The sequence below is a fragment of the Delphinus delphis genome, chromosome 19 (assembly GCF_949987515.2).
Source record: "Delphinus delphis chromosome 19, mDelDel1.2, whole genome shotgun sequence".
Classification (NCBI taxonomy): Eukaryota; Metazoa; Chordata; class Mammalia; order Artiodactyla; family Delphinidae; genus Delphinus; species Delphinus delphis.
Genome location: NC_082701.1, coordinates 32,240,274 through 32,255,406, shown reverse-complemented (window position 1 = coordinate 32,255,406; position 15,133 = coordinate 32,240,274).

Genomic DNA, 15,133 nt, shown 5'->3' with positions numbered 1-15,133 from the left:
AGTTGAGGCACCTTAACCTTTGCCCTTCTCCACTGCATGCATGTTTAAATGTCTTCAGTGCATTTCTGCATGTGCTGTCCTATCTCTATTTCTCTATGCCTTTATTTCCACACCCACAAAGCTCCTCCCTTATCGCTGCTCCCTCTGGCTGAGACTTGAGATTTCTTCTGTGTTTGAGAGTACTACAAAGAGATTGCTTCCATCCCAGGAACTTGCACAAAGGTTCTCCTGAATTCCCAAGAACAGGAAATATGCTGCTTTGGACCACGTATTTGTCTTATGCTGTTTTACAGAATTCTTTTAAATACACACACACACAAACACACACACAAATTCAACTCTTTATTGGCGTGTTTGTGGTGGGCTTTCCTGACAGCCTCAGAAGGCCGTTTTGTTGTCCTGACCAAATGTGCTGTTTTCCCTATGTAAATTGTCATCTTTCTAAGCAAACCATTACTTTCTTTTCCTAATTCCGTCTTTAAATAAAAGTTTACCTTCTTTTTCAAACCAAACAGATGACATTGCTCTTTAATATCCCCTTTCTTCTATGAACACTCCCGGGGAGGTGTTGGGGGAGGGACAGAATGGAGTAAAAGCAGGCCTTTCAAATTCAAGGTAAGGAGTGTGCCTTCACTGACTGGGTAGCCCTTTTGATAAGGTATGCCAAGCAATATGCAGTGTCTCCATCTGCCAGCAAGAAATAATTCCTCCTTCTCTATAAAAATGTTTGAAAATCATGTTAGGGAATTAGGCAAGCTTAAACCAGGAGTTTCTTATTGATTTACAGTGACTACAAGGCAGGGAAAAACACTCAGAAGGAAATTCTTTTGCCCAATATTATCTGTCAAGTGAGTTAAATCTTTACAATGATTCCTTGGCTGTGAAAATGCCTTTCTTCTTCAGGTAGCATATGGCACGCTCACCTCTGCATAAAGTTCCTTGTTCTGTCAATACTACTACGACTAATAGTAGTAATAATAATAATCCTTGTTCTGTCATAATCCCTGCTCTGTCAATCACTGCATTGTTATTTTGCCACAGAAGGGACTGGCATTAGATACAGACTAAAGGAAGTTAGGCCCCAGCTGTACACTAGGCTAGATCAGATGCTCTAAGTCAAAAACAACTACCTGTTTGGTTTTTTTTTTTTTTCCATTATGGTTTATCACAGGATATTGAAAATACTTCCCTGTGCTATACAACAGGACCTGTTGTTTATCCATTCTATATAGAATAGTTTGCACCTGCTAGTCCCAAACTCCCAGTCCATCCCTCCCCCACCCCCCTCCCCCTCGGCAATTGCCTGTTTTTTGGTCAGCATCTCCCCAACACATTTCATAGCTCCTGGCAAAGACCTGTTAAACGGGTGATAAGCTGATGAAGAGATCACTGAAAATCAGCTTAATTTTCATAATTTGCTTAACTTCTCCACAAAGAAATGAACTCAAGGACCTTTCCAAATGCCTGTCAGCCTGAGGTTCTCTATGATGACTCAGAAGAAGCTCCACTCAGGCTGCCTTGAATGTATTTCTTTAGGATTTCCTGAAAAACTCCACCACCCACCCCACACACCATCACCAGAGTGCTTTGATTAAGGTCAGCCCCCTGAAGGAAGCCAACGGCCTGGGGAGAAAGGTGCGCTTCCAGACAGCCCACCGTTAGATCTGTGTGCCCAGCATCACGTCCAGTGCTCAGGCACCATAGAGATGGATATATGCAGGTCTCCCATCCCAGCTGCAAAAAACCTGCAAAAGTCTTGTCCCAGGGCCCAAAAGGCCACTTTTGCCCACACCATTTTCCCCATCGAGCTTTTGATAACTGCGATCTCCTATATGTGTATAAAATACTTTCACAAGCACCATCCTATTTGAACTTGACAAACCGCCCTGTGAGGTGATCAGGGCAAGAATTTTTATCTCCGTTTTGCAAATAAGGAGCTTGAGGCTCAATAAAGTGAAATCTAGGGTCCATGACCCCTGACTGTCCAGTATGCCACATGTCATTGAATTAGGTCTTATGAGAAAGGAAGGACAATGCCTGAACTGGCCACTGGAAGCTCTCTCTCTCTCTGGAACAGACACCCTGCATAGACAGACACACAAGGGACATTATATACACACAGATAATGACCACAAATGAAGCTAAATCAGACAGCAAAGCACACAGACCCTTTCCCAGGAGGCCCATGTTCTAGCTCAGAGTCAGGCATTCTGTGACTACAAGCCAGACACTTTTCCTCTCTGAACTTACAGATGAAGATATCTATCGAATGTGTGGGATCTTTTTCAGCTTTGAAATTTCATGAATCAAAAGTACTCACATTGAGGACGTACCAGAGATGCATCAGGATTCTTCTCAGAGCGTTTCTGTTTTGTTGATACTTTTTGTGCTGCCATTGCTCTCTGGGGGAGGGCAGGTGGTGGAAGATAAGTAAACATGACCTTGAGTCTCTTGTAGCTAAAGGAGAGTGGAGAAGGAAAATAACTGAGAGCTCCATGCTCAGCATCCTTTTCCAATACCCCCCCCCCCACCAAATTCCTCCCTCTGCCTCACTCTGACCCCAGTCTCTCTCAGAAAACAGTTCCACCTATTTCAGTTCCCCTCTCCCTGGCCATCCAGACCATTGTGGAATCACAGTGGAAGGGGTCTGGAATAGCCCTTGGACCTTCCCTGGCATCCTGACTTGGCATCCACGTCACTCACCAACTGCTCTCTTAGATCCTGCCCAATCACTGTCCTACCATCCCTTCCCTGGAGTGTCCTAGAAAGGGTCAAGGCATTGCACCACCCCGGGGGGCACTATTATTAAGTGTGGAATGCACTCCGATAGCCATTTCCCAGAATCCAGGAGTGAAGCAAGCATGCCCTTTGCCAGACAGCAAGGCTGCAGCAGGCATCTCCTTTGGGGTGGAAGGGAAGCGGAGGGATTGGCATGGGACAGAGCACAGGCCCCCTTTATATGGGATGTTTGCGCTACCACAATGGGGCCTGCTTTGAGGCACGATGTTGGACACACATTTGATTCTTTCAAGTCTGGGGCAACTTGAGCATGAGCTTGGTCCTCGCTTGGGCCCTTTGGCTTGGCCAGAGCCAGGTGCCAGCCATTGTTCTCCCGCTGCGCTCAGCAAAGTCCGTGAAGTCAGGACAGCATCATTCCCTGACAGACATTCAGTACATTTCCTCGGGTCCCAGGAGGCCTGATATTGAAATGTTTTCCTCCCCATAGTTATATTTTCCTTGGTTGAAAAAGTTTTGTTTTGGAAGTTGCTACCCTGTCGAGGTAATGAGTCAGTTTGGGAGGCCGGTGCAGAGGGGAAAATGCACATCATTGGCAGAGGCCAGAAGGATGGGGGTGAGAGAAGATGGGAGATTCCGGGTGGGAGAAAGAGGTCCACACCCTCTGCCCCCTCCCACTCTTTCAGGAAGAACACAGCCCCTCCTTCCCAGCTAGGGGCCTCTTCACTGGGGTGAGGGGGCCAAGCCCTGCTGCTGCCTTAGGGCTTATTCCTGGGAAAGGCTAGGTAGGCAGGGAAGGAGCTAATGTTATGGGCCACCTTTTGAGCGCCATTGAAACATCTAGTTTCTGTGAAAGCTGGTAGTGTTATCATCCACATTTTACAGATTGGGAAACTGAGGCTCATAAAAAGGGGAATCGCGTGTCTGACATCCCACAGCCAGCAAGTGGCCGAGCTTAGAATTCAGGGAGTCCCATGCTGGCTCTGCCACATGGCCTCACTACAAGACTCATTCATTCCTACCCAGAAACGGACCCAAGTGACTCAGGGGAGGGACACGAAGACCCACCTAGAGAGACAACTGGGGAAGGACTGTTGGCAGAGGGAGAAGAGGGGGCTTATGGACTAGAGCCACCCTTGCCTATCCCTGCCATCTGCTCTTCCCCTCGATTTTCCACCCCATACATCTTTTTCCCGTGGAGAGAACAGTCACAGAGATACAAAAACACACATAGACGCACCAACACGCTCAGATCCCCCCCCCCCCGCAACACACACACACACACACACAACACAAACACACAAGCACAGAAGCACACACATCTGGAGGTAAATCTCAGGATTCAAGGGCTGGCTCCATGCCAGCTCTGAGCCCCGAGTAGCCCACTGAGCAGCCCTGGTCTGCCTCACTTTGGGAGGTCAAATCAATGAAAGAGCCCTGGTAGTTTAAAAAAGAGAAAGGGAGAAAAAAGAACACCAGCACCTCTCATGATGGGAGGTCAGAGCAAATGAAACCAGGAGGAGGGGGTGGCTGTATGGGGGCCGGGGCGAGAGCATGGGGGTGGGAAGCCTGCGCTGGTAGCTGAATTCCTACCCTGGCCCAGCTCCAAAAGATTAAAATAGAGCTCTTAGAGTGTCCCCTCCACAGACCAGCCTGCCAGGGGCCAGACAATACGTGGGTTTGTGCTCCAGCTCAGGCCTCCAGAGAGGTGATGTTTTTACCCGGACAGCTAAAGGCACAGAGGCAGGTCTAAAGCAATTCCAAGGCTCCTTTGGCCCACAGGCCCAGAACAGGCCACAGCAGAGGGAGAGCTGCCGGCTGCTAGGACGCACACAGATCTGCTCTTTTCTCTTCTCACCCTAGGGCAGGCCGCTGGACTCATACTTCTTCATTTTATCTGCCCCCAAAACACCCATCTGGCAGGGCTATGTGGGATGAAGTCTTAGCGAATTCGTTATACTTTAATTTGGAAAAAAAATCTCAGCCGGGCTGTAAACAGGCAGTTCTACTAATGAGGAATGGACAGGGCATCCCTTGGGGTTATCTGAAATATCAGATAAATACAAACACCTCATTTTCCCTACCCAAGGAACAGAGCTCTCCCAGAAGGAAGCCCCACTGGCCACTTGAGGTTTCATCTGCTTCCTTGTAATTCTTAAGGATTTCAGGCAGCTGGGACTTAAGTCCGACATCTCAGACCACTTGCTAATACAGAGGATGAAGACGAGTATGCATCAGTTAAGCGCACAGGCTCTGGAGTTTGCCAGACGTGCGTTCTAATCCTGACTCTGCCACTTAGTAGCTTTTTGAATGTGGGCAAATTATTTAATCTTTCTGGGACTTGGGTTCTTTATCTCTAATAGCACCTACTAGTGATCATAAGGGTTAATTGAGAAAATACACAAAATGTGGTCAAACCAATGCCTGGCATATATCTAGCAAAAGTTAGCCCAAAACAGCAACAAAAAATTCCCTCCTACTGGGTTTCTGGAAGACCCTCCCCCATAACTAGGATGAAAATATAATTTATCATCTAAACTAGAACACTTCTGATAGTGGGAGTGGACACTAACTGGACTGACCCTGGGACACTGGCTTACCAGGGACCGTCCCTGGAAAACTGGGACATAGGATCCCCCTTCCTATAACTTTCTAAAGGGTCCCTATATAACATTCCATTAAGATAATCCTTTGAAAACGGTCCTAAACTTTATTCTATATCATGAAACCCATTGGAAGTAATAGCCCTTTATGGCATACTATGATATTCACATAGAAATTTTAATTTAAAATATAATTTTATTGTATATTTAAAAATCATAAGGTTATAGATAAGTGATAAGAGATAAAGTGATAAGTCATATTTGGATGGAGGACTGAAAATTGATAAATTTCTACTGCTTTTTAAATTTTTTCTTTTCTGATATTTGAGAAAAGCAGCTCATTCAATTTTAATGGAAGACCCCTTGTTCCAGTTCATAGAACATCAATATTCCATAAAAGCAAAGTTTGAGAATCTCAGCCTTAAAGAACCAAGAATAACCCCCAGGGAGTAAGGGATGGAGGGCAACTTTTGTGGTCATGACATATTTTCCTTTCTTTAAATAATTTTAGCCATTCAGGAATAAAGGTCAACAGCAATCCCACTACTGGGGATAGAACCTGAGAAAACCATAACTCAAAAAGAGTCATGTACCACAATGTTCATTGCAGGTCTATTTACAATAGCCAGGACATAGAAGCAACCTAAGTGTCCATCGACAGATGAATGGATAAAGAAGATGTGGCACATATATACAATGGAATATTACCCAGCCATAAAAAGGAACGAAATTGAGTTATTTGTAGTGAGGTGGATGGACCTAGAGTCTGTCATACAGAGTGAAGTAAGTCAGAAAAAGAAAAACCAATACCGTATGCTAACACATATATATGGAATCTAAAAAAAAATGGTTCTAAAGAACCTAGGGGCAGGACAGGAATAAAGATGCAGATGTAGAGAATGGACTTAAGGACATGGGGAGGGGGAAGGGTAAGCTGGGGCAAAGTGAGAGAGTGGTATGGACATATATGCACTACCAAATGTAAAATAGATAGCTAGTGGGAAGCAGCTGCATAGCACAGCGAGATCAGCTTGGTGCTTTGTGACCACTTAGAGGTGTGGGATAGGGAGGGTGGGAGGGAGACGCAAGAGAGAGGGGATATGGGGATATAAGTATATACATAGCTGATTCACTTTGTTATACAGCAAAAACTAACACAACAATGTAAAGCAATTATACTCCAATAAAGATGTTAAAAAGAAAAAGGAATAAAGGTCAAGATGTAGGAGGCCTCAATTCTTCACCAGGTGTATCTCTCCATAGCGCTGCTTGAGTGTCCTCCTGGCATGGTACCTGGCTTCCCCCAGATCAAGTGATCCAGGAGAGAGAGGAAGGCTATCTAATGTGCCCAGGATCGAGGACAGTCCCAGGCACATCACTGAGTTGGTGCCTTAGTGAAAGAAGAAAACACCTGAGAAGTATACCTGGCTTCTTAGTCCAGGACTGTAACCTACAGCTTTAACCTATTAGAAAGAATCTTTACACCCAATATCAAAACCAGACAGATCTCCAAAAGAAAGTAATCCTGGTCAGCCAGGTAAAGTCTGGGTCCTCAAATGCAGAAAATGTTTGAGGAGCTTTTTGTGTATGGCTGTTTTGAAATACACTACTGATCGTAAGCTTCTGATATCTTCCACTCAACCCAGCCAGCCCCTCTCCAGTCTTTGGGTGCCATTGGGATTTGCCCTCCTGAGTTTCTGGAAGACTCTTAAGGTCCTTGTGGCCCCTTTCTGACTTTATGTGTTCACTGTGTGTTAAAAAGAAAGCATCTTCCCCTGGAGTGTTTTGATTGCCTTAACTGCATTTAAATCACATGTGGAGAGCTGAATGGCTTACAATGTGATCTCTCTTTTAATTCTCACAACCTGTAAGGTGGTCACTGTGATGATGCTCATTTCTCTTATGAAGATATCGACTCTAAGAGAATATAGCCAGTAAGTAGAGAACCAGGAAATGCAGACCCAGGTCTTCTGACTTTAAATCCTATGCTCTCTGTACTATATCACACCTCGGTATTGCACTCCACTTGTTTTATTTAATATGAAATGATATTTAGATATGCTTACTCCTTGCATTTCAGCTAAGTCATTTAAACCACAACAGACACTCACATTTACACATACACTCACCAACACACACAGACCAACTTTAAAACTGGGTCCATATACATTAGCCCACCCGACAGCCTGACTCTAACAGTGAGTAGATGCATTTTCCTGGATTGTCCTTCAGCCACATTGCCACTTTGAGAAATTGGCTACTGCATAAACAAAATAGAATAATGGCTTAGAGATTTGGTTTAAGGGAGAGAGGACAGTACATCGTTTATTATACCAATAACCAGCATAAAAGAATGTAAAACATGCTACCAAGTAAAACCAAAATCCCACCTTGGGAAATCTATCCAATAGGGATAAAAGCACCAGTAGCTAAGAATATTTGTACAAGATGCTTATTGCAGCTTTGCTGGTTGTGGCAAAACTAACTACAGACAACCTGAGTGCCCACATATACAGGAAGAGTTGGACAAATTATGCTGCATCTATAGTGTTATTATAATGAATAAGAGTCATTTATATTGACCTGTAAAGATCCATGATGGGTTGAGAAGGAAAAAAGAAAAGAAGGAGGGGAGGGAGGGGAAGGAGGGGAAGAGGGTAAAATGTATTTTAAGACCCAGCCTGCTGTAAGTAATTTTTAAAAATCCTATTAATGCATATGTATGTTGTGTGTGTATGTATATATATATGTATATATATATATATATATATATATATATATACACATAGAAATAAATATGCAAAGAAACATAAATCGTAACTTCAGAGTTCGGACTAGCAGAGGGAATATTGACATTTCTGCACACTTCTGAATTATCTGACTCGGTAAAAAAATCACATATCATTTCTATAATTTAAAACAGTAATAAAGCAGATCAAGATAAAAAATAAACTAAGACCAGAATTTTGCCAAGCCTGATTTGACCAAAGAAAACTCAGATTCCTGCCCTTACATCTTTGGGTTCATCCAAATGCACTCTCTTAATTGGCCCCAGACACTGACATCTGTGTGGAACACATCCACTCTTCACTCTCTACATTGGTTTTCAAAATGGCCACCTCTGCTGGACGTTAAGACTTCAGTTGAGGCCCACCTTCGCCACCTCCACCTCTCCCTCCACCCACTCATACCCAAAAAAGACTTTGGTCCCCTGCGGAAAAGGCCAAGAATAAATGCTTTCCACCCCAATTATTCTCCCCACTCTTTTCTCCCTAAACTCCAGATGGTGAACTCTGGAAATGGGTGACTGTGGGAGGTGGTGGAATCTCCCTTTCTAAAGTTCTTTCCTGAGAGAGAGCCACATCTGTGGAGGATGGCTCGGACTTAACTGCCGTTAGAACAAGTTAGTTATGGGTCGTTTGCCATTTTTGGAGTGCTGATTGCATGCAGAGCCCAGTGAGAAGGAGAGATAGGAAATCAGGAGCCCTGGTGGCAGAGCAAGTATACACAGATGAAATCTCGGTAGCCTGAAGAAGCAGTACTTAATCAATAACTTCTACGTACATTTTTGGAACACATAAATCTAGGCAAGATAGCTTATACTAGTGACAGGCTCATAATTCAGAACGATCTTGATCAGCAGATGTCATTTAGTAGGGATTAAAGTTTCATGTTTAGGTCAGAAAAATCCAAGAATGGTATGGGAGAATTGTAGCTGGACAAAGGATTTTTAAAAAATTGAGTTAGGCATTTCATTTCACGTAACAAACTCAAATTAAATAAAAGTATAGAAATCTGCTAAAAAATAGTAAACATTAATTGAATACCTGCTACGTGTCAAACACTGTACTAAGCATGAGTTAATGAACTCTAACAATTACATAGTCTTCTGTATTCATACTTTGAGTCTTATGCCCAATTCAAGGGACCATGTTTCAGCTTCATTGGCACGTTACATGAGAACAGTAGGGGGATATATAGCAAGTCATGCATGGAATAGTTAAAAGAATTGAGGCTATTTAGCCAGAGGTGTTAATATATGATAACTACAGTCAGGTATCTGGAGGGCTACCATAATAATTTAAAAGACTTATATTCTATAATATCATTTAGGAGAATTACGACTGTAGTAGTTTAAAAATGTATCCACAAATTCTTCAGTACTCTTCCCTTCAAAAGGTGGAGCCTAAATTCCCTCATCTTGAATGTGGGCTGGACTTACTGACTCCCTTCTAACTAATAGAATGTGACAGAAGTGACAATGTGTGACTTCCAAGAGTAGGTCAGAAAAGGCATAGTGGATGCTGCCTTGCTCTCTCTCAGATCACTTGCTCTGGGGAAAGCCAGCTGCCATGCTATGAGGACACTCAAGCAGCACTACAGAGAGGTCTACCCAATGAGGAATTGAGGCCTTCTGCCAACAGCCATGGGAGTGAGCCACCTGGCGAGCAGACCTTCCAACCCCCAGTAGAAACTCAGTTGCCTGACCTCCTGACTGCAGTCTTGACCGCAACTTCGCGAAATACTCTGAACCAGAGCCACGCAGCCGAACTGCTCCTAAATTCTTGACCCTCCGAAACTCTGTGAGATAATCGATGTTTGTTGTCTTCAAGCTGCTAAATTTGGGAGGAATTTGTTATGCAGCAACAGATAACTAACATAACACCCAAGATGGAGCTGGCAAGGAGACCAATTTAATTTTAACAGGAAAAAATTCCAATGATCACAGTTGTCTAATAGTGTAGTGAATGATAACACCTGAAGTTGAAGTAGTGCGTTCCCTACGTTCAGCCCGGAGGATGCCCACCTCTCAGGGATACTGTAAAGGTGATGTCTGCACTGGGTGCCTAAGGATGAGCTTAGAACCCAAATTCTTCATTTTTCATCTTTATCCTTCATATTCCAACCAGCCACCATTGGCTTCCAGACCTTCACTCCTCTCTCTGGCTACGGAAGTAAGGTCCCCTTCAGACTATGGCAAGGCAACTCTAGGAAGATTTTCCTCTGGTTCTTAATTTGGATCCCAATTGGCTTGTCCCCACCAGGAAGATGCCATTGCTTTGTTTTTGCAATACCATCTCTGCCATGATTTAGAGACCCACCAAATGGAAACTGGATTTAAGACATCACTGGCCCCGGATGGCACCAAGAGCACAGTAATCTGTAATTAAAGCCCAAGTTGCCACAGTCAACATTCCCCCTGCTGCTATTGATAATTTGTACCATATTGACTAGGTTACTTAGCATTTGCAAATAGGATTCTGTAGCGGCTGGACGTCAAATGCATGGAATAGATCTTCATCAGCCTGGAGCCTGGAGCCCACCCTCTCTGCCCGCCCTTCAGCCACCAGAATGTCGGGCAGCCCAAGCTTTTCTTTCTACCCACATACCCAGCTCACTGCCCTGCTCCCGCTCAGGACAGAGCCCTCAGCCACATCACGCATGCAGCTCCTGGGGGGATGGAGAAGAGGGGATCAATGGGGACAGGGGAGGCCACAGAACGAGCCCAAGGCAGGTGAAACATGCTCAGGACCCTGAAGGATCCAATTAAGCCCAATTCACTGGGATCCAGTTTTCCTACCAAATTCCTGAGGAAACCAAACTGAATAATGTGTGGCTTATTCAGAAACACACATCCCTGTGTTGTTGGCCGAGGCAAGGGCAGTGTGGCAGGGGGCTTAGGCACGGGGTGCAGGTGCACCGAAATGAAAACAACAGGCTAAAACAACAAGCTCCCGCCTATAAAGAACAGCCCCGTGTTTTGCCGGATTCCTGGGTCGGAGCGGGCGTGCATATATATATATATATATATATATATATATATATATATATATATATATATGGACTCTTGTGTGCATGTGCAGCTGGGCCTGGGGGTGGGGCGTGGGGCGCCTTCCAGCGCGGGAGCAGGAACGTGTCTACATATTTTAAATGGCAACCGCAGTGAAATCCATCAGAGGTGCTCGAACACACGTCTGGCACTGCCTTGTGCCAGCTCCTACAATAACTTCAGAATCTCCTCCCTCATTTCATAAACATTTTATATACCTTTTTAAGTGGGAATATTTTTGCTCATTTGGCAAGAGAATGCCTTTATGCAGTTCAATCAGCCTGATTTGTGCCTTACATGCTTCTTCAGGGCTGAAAAGCAGGAGGACTGATGGTTGCTGAAAGGTGGGGTCGGGGGCACGGTGGGTTGAGATGGGGAGAGAGTTTAGGGACAGGGCGGAGGAAGACGATTTTATGAAAAAGAAAATTTCATCATTGCCTTACTTTGGGTCTGTTCCACACCTTTCCATGGAAAACCTGTTTAACCTGCTTTAAATACACACACACACACACACACACACACACGTAGCGATTGGAAGTTATGAGTAAGGGTTGTGTTGCTTTTCTGTTCAACCTCCACTCCTGCAGACCTGAACAATTCAATCTCTCTTTCACCAGCTTACCTGTGGCATGTGGGTCCTGCCTGACTTGAATAAATGGCTGTTTATGGATGATAGCATCTGGTCCGCCCCTGATGAGGTCACCATGTTATGTTAAATATTTCTACCTCCTGGTGGAGAAACTGAAGCTGACTGCTCTCAAGACCACCTCTGCCTAGCACAGAGAACATAGCACCCAAGGCAGGACCTACATCTTTGAAAGGCCAGTTAGACTCCTCTGTGAACTCGAAGGACTCCTTTCAGGCCCCAGGAGCAAAGGATCATGACTCTGGCCTAATAATGCCAAAATTCATACTACATATGGAGAACCTATTGTAGAGGGCTCTGAAACACCTTGTCTGCTTCCATTCTCGCTACAACCCTGGCAAAGGTGTTATTGTTGCTTTGATCTCCATTCTATAGATGAATAAACTGAGGCTTGAGCTTGCCCAAGGCCTCACCCAAACGAAGTAAGAAGAAGAGACAGGATTTGAACTCAGGTCTATCTGGCTTCCACATTTAGGATCATCCCACCATAGATTCTGGGGAAAACAACCTGGAAAAATGAAAAGAATCAGAAATGCTGTGTGGTCCAATGATTCAACCTCCCTGTGTGTCAGTTTCCTCATCCATATAAAGTGGGAAATGACCACCCTTACTAGGACTGTCATGGGTCAGCAGAGGTCTTACAGATGATTTGCAAATTTATTGAGTAGCTCATGGCCAGTTTGTTGACTAAAAGAATGAACCAGTGAATCCATACATAGATAAACATTTCTTCAAATGAATCCCACCGTTACTCAGAGGAGGAATCCACTGCTGGCTCCTGGGTTCCTGAACAGAAATGATAGATATGGAGCTAGAAATCCACAGTTTCCCAGATGAATCAAAGAGCTGAAGCCCTCTCCTCCGCAACCTAACTCCAAAAAAGACATGTTTTTCCAATGTTCTTTCAGTAGCTATCCTAGGATGTGGAAGAACATGTGAAAAAAATAAACAGATTCATTTTTTTAATGAGGTCAGAAAGGCATGCCACACATTTCAGATCTCCAAGGTGTCTGCTTCCCTCCAGCTATCCACGGTTTTCAGCTGGGTTCTAATATGGAGTTCAGGACACCCAGACAAGTAATTCTAACTAGCAGTGCCAGGAAAATATTAGAGTTGAAAAAAATAAAGAAGAGATTCATTTATTTTTTAAATATATACATATCTTCCTGTAACGTCCCTCACAACAAAGAACTCTGGACAATTCTGCCTTCGCCTGTCCAGAATCAGCCACCTCAGAGCAGATCTATTCATGTCTTGCTTGCCCCAACCTTACAAGCATAAGCCCCTCCCCCCCAGCCTGGTTCTTCCTCTTGACGCGGATTTTCTAGAGCTCACTCCCCTGTGGGATGAACTGGTCCTCTTCCGAAGACGGTGGGGACGTTCTGCTGTGATGACGCCGTTGTGGTAAGCAAAGCCTCCAGAGCTATTGGGTCTGAAATTCTCTCTGACCCTGGCCTTTAGACGGCCAGTGCCCCAGATGGGGCAGCCACGGCCTGCTGCCTCCTGCCTTGAGAACCAGCCTGGGGGTCGCAGAAGGAGACCCCAGAGAGCTGTAGGGTTAACCAACCAGCCATAAACATTACCTCCTCTGTTGATCTTCAAAGGCTCTGGGAAAGAAAACAAACGACATAAATCTTTATCAGGCCTCCTTCGAACTGCCCTGGGAGGTGGCTCCTGGAAGAGCTGGGTGGTGACTCTGTACACAGGACAAAAACTTGTTTCAGTCAGTGGTGCTGAGTCAGAGATGGATCGCTTTTATTTTTCTTTTCTCCTCTTTTCTTTCCCTCCCCGACTCCTCCTATGGGACTTCCTTTTGTTATTCGCCAGCCAGGAGCTCCATAGTGAGAATCCTTGATCCTCTACCTGCTTCATGGTTTCCAATCTAAACAATTCCCTGATAATTCAAAAGAAAGGAGAGACTTTGGAACAAGAGCTACCATGTTTAGAAACTAAGGACATGGTGACCATGTCTGTTTTAGAGGTTGACCGGGTAACCAGCCTAGCTACTGGGAATGAGGTTACAGAGTAGGAAGTATGAGTTTCACTCCGTGTTGAAAATCTTTCAATAATACACCTTTGCATCCAGGAGAAACTCTCCAAACCCATTCCAAACCCCTGCCACACATACGTGGCCATGTGGCTTGTACTTAAGTGCACAGGATCTAAATCCTACTTGTGACACTCTCCAAGGAAACTCGGGCAAGTTATTCATCCTCTCCAGGCCTCATCTCCTCACTGTAAGTGTCAGAGTAGGTGACACTTCTGAGCCACCTAGTAACTCCAACTTAGCATGTTACTGAGTTCTTGTGTGTCTTATTAAACACGTCATTCCCACCATAACTCTCTGAGGTTTTACAGACCCCATTCTACGGATGAGGAAACTGAGACTTGGAGAAGTTAAGTAACTCATCCGAGGTCACACAAGCACAGGGATAATAGCGCTTACCTCATAGACAGATGATGAGTGGATGAGATAATGTCTGCATGCTTAGCATGACTCCTGGCACCTTGTGAGGTCTCATTCAGAGCCCACTCTCCTCTAGAAATCTTCCCTGACCCCCTGACCTTCTCCCTCCCCTACTCCACACACATCTCTACCAGATCTCTGCTCCCAGGCCCTTGTTGGTCTCCTAGCCCCAGGAGCTCCTCAGAGGTAAAGATGTATCTCACCTCTGTAGTGCCAGCCAGTGCCTGGCACATAGTAGGGGCAGAGAGAGAGTCAAAACAATGAATGAATGAATGAATGTTTATGAACAAATGCCCAGTTAGTAGACAGCTTCTGAAAAAAAATAGTCAAAATAAATACTACTAGTAAAATGACTTGTTCTAAAGATGGTTAAAGATCTAAAATTTCCTGGAGGAGATTGTGTGCTAGTGGAAAAATGTACAAAAGGGAGTGAGGAGCGAAGTCATCCTGTTTTTTTTAAATACAAGCTTTCACTGTAGTTTAAGGGCCTCACAGACTTCTCCAAAATGCTTATGAATCATAGGAAGAGGACCCAAGAGTCCTGAGTCCCAGCCACTCTGACTAACTTCAGCAAACATCCTCTAGCCCCACGGAAGGGGAACCTGCAAGGAAACCACACCCGTATCCACCTGTACACACACACACACACACACACACACACACACACACACACACGTGCACACAAAGACACACAAGCCCGATCAACGAATCAAACTCTCAGAATTGACTGAGCACCTACTCCATACAGCACCCCTTACAAAACTCAGAAAGAAACTCATAAGCTATCCTGAAGACCCCAGGACACAGTGGAAAGAATGGACAGTCTAGCTGCTGAACTGGGGCTGTGGGCA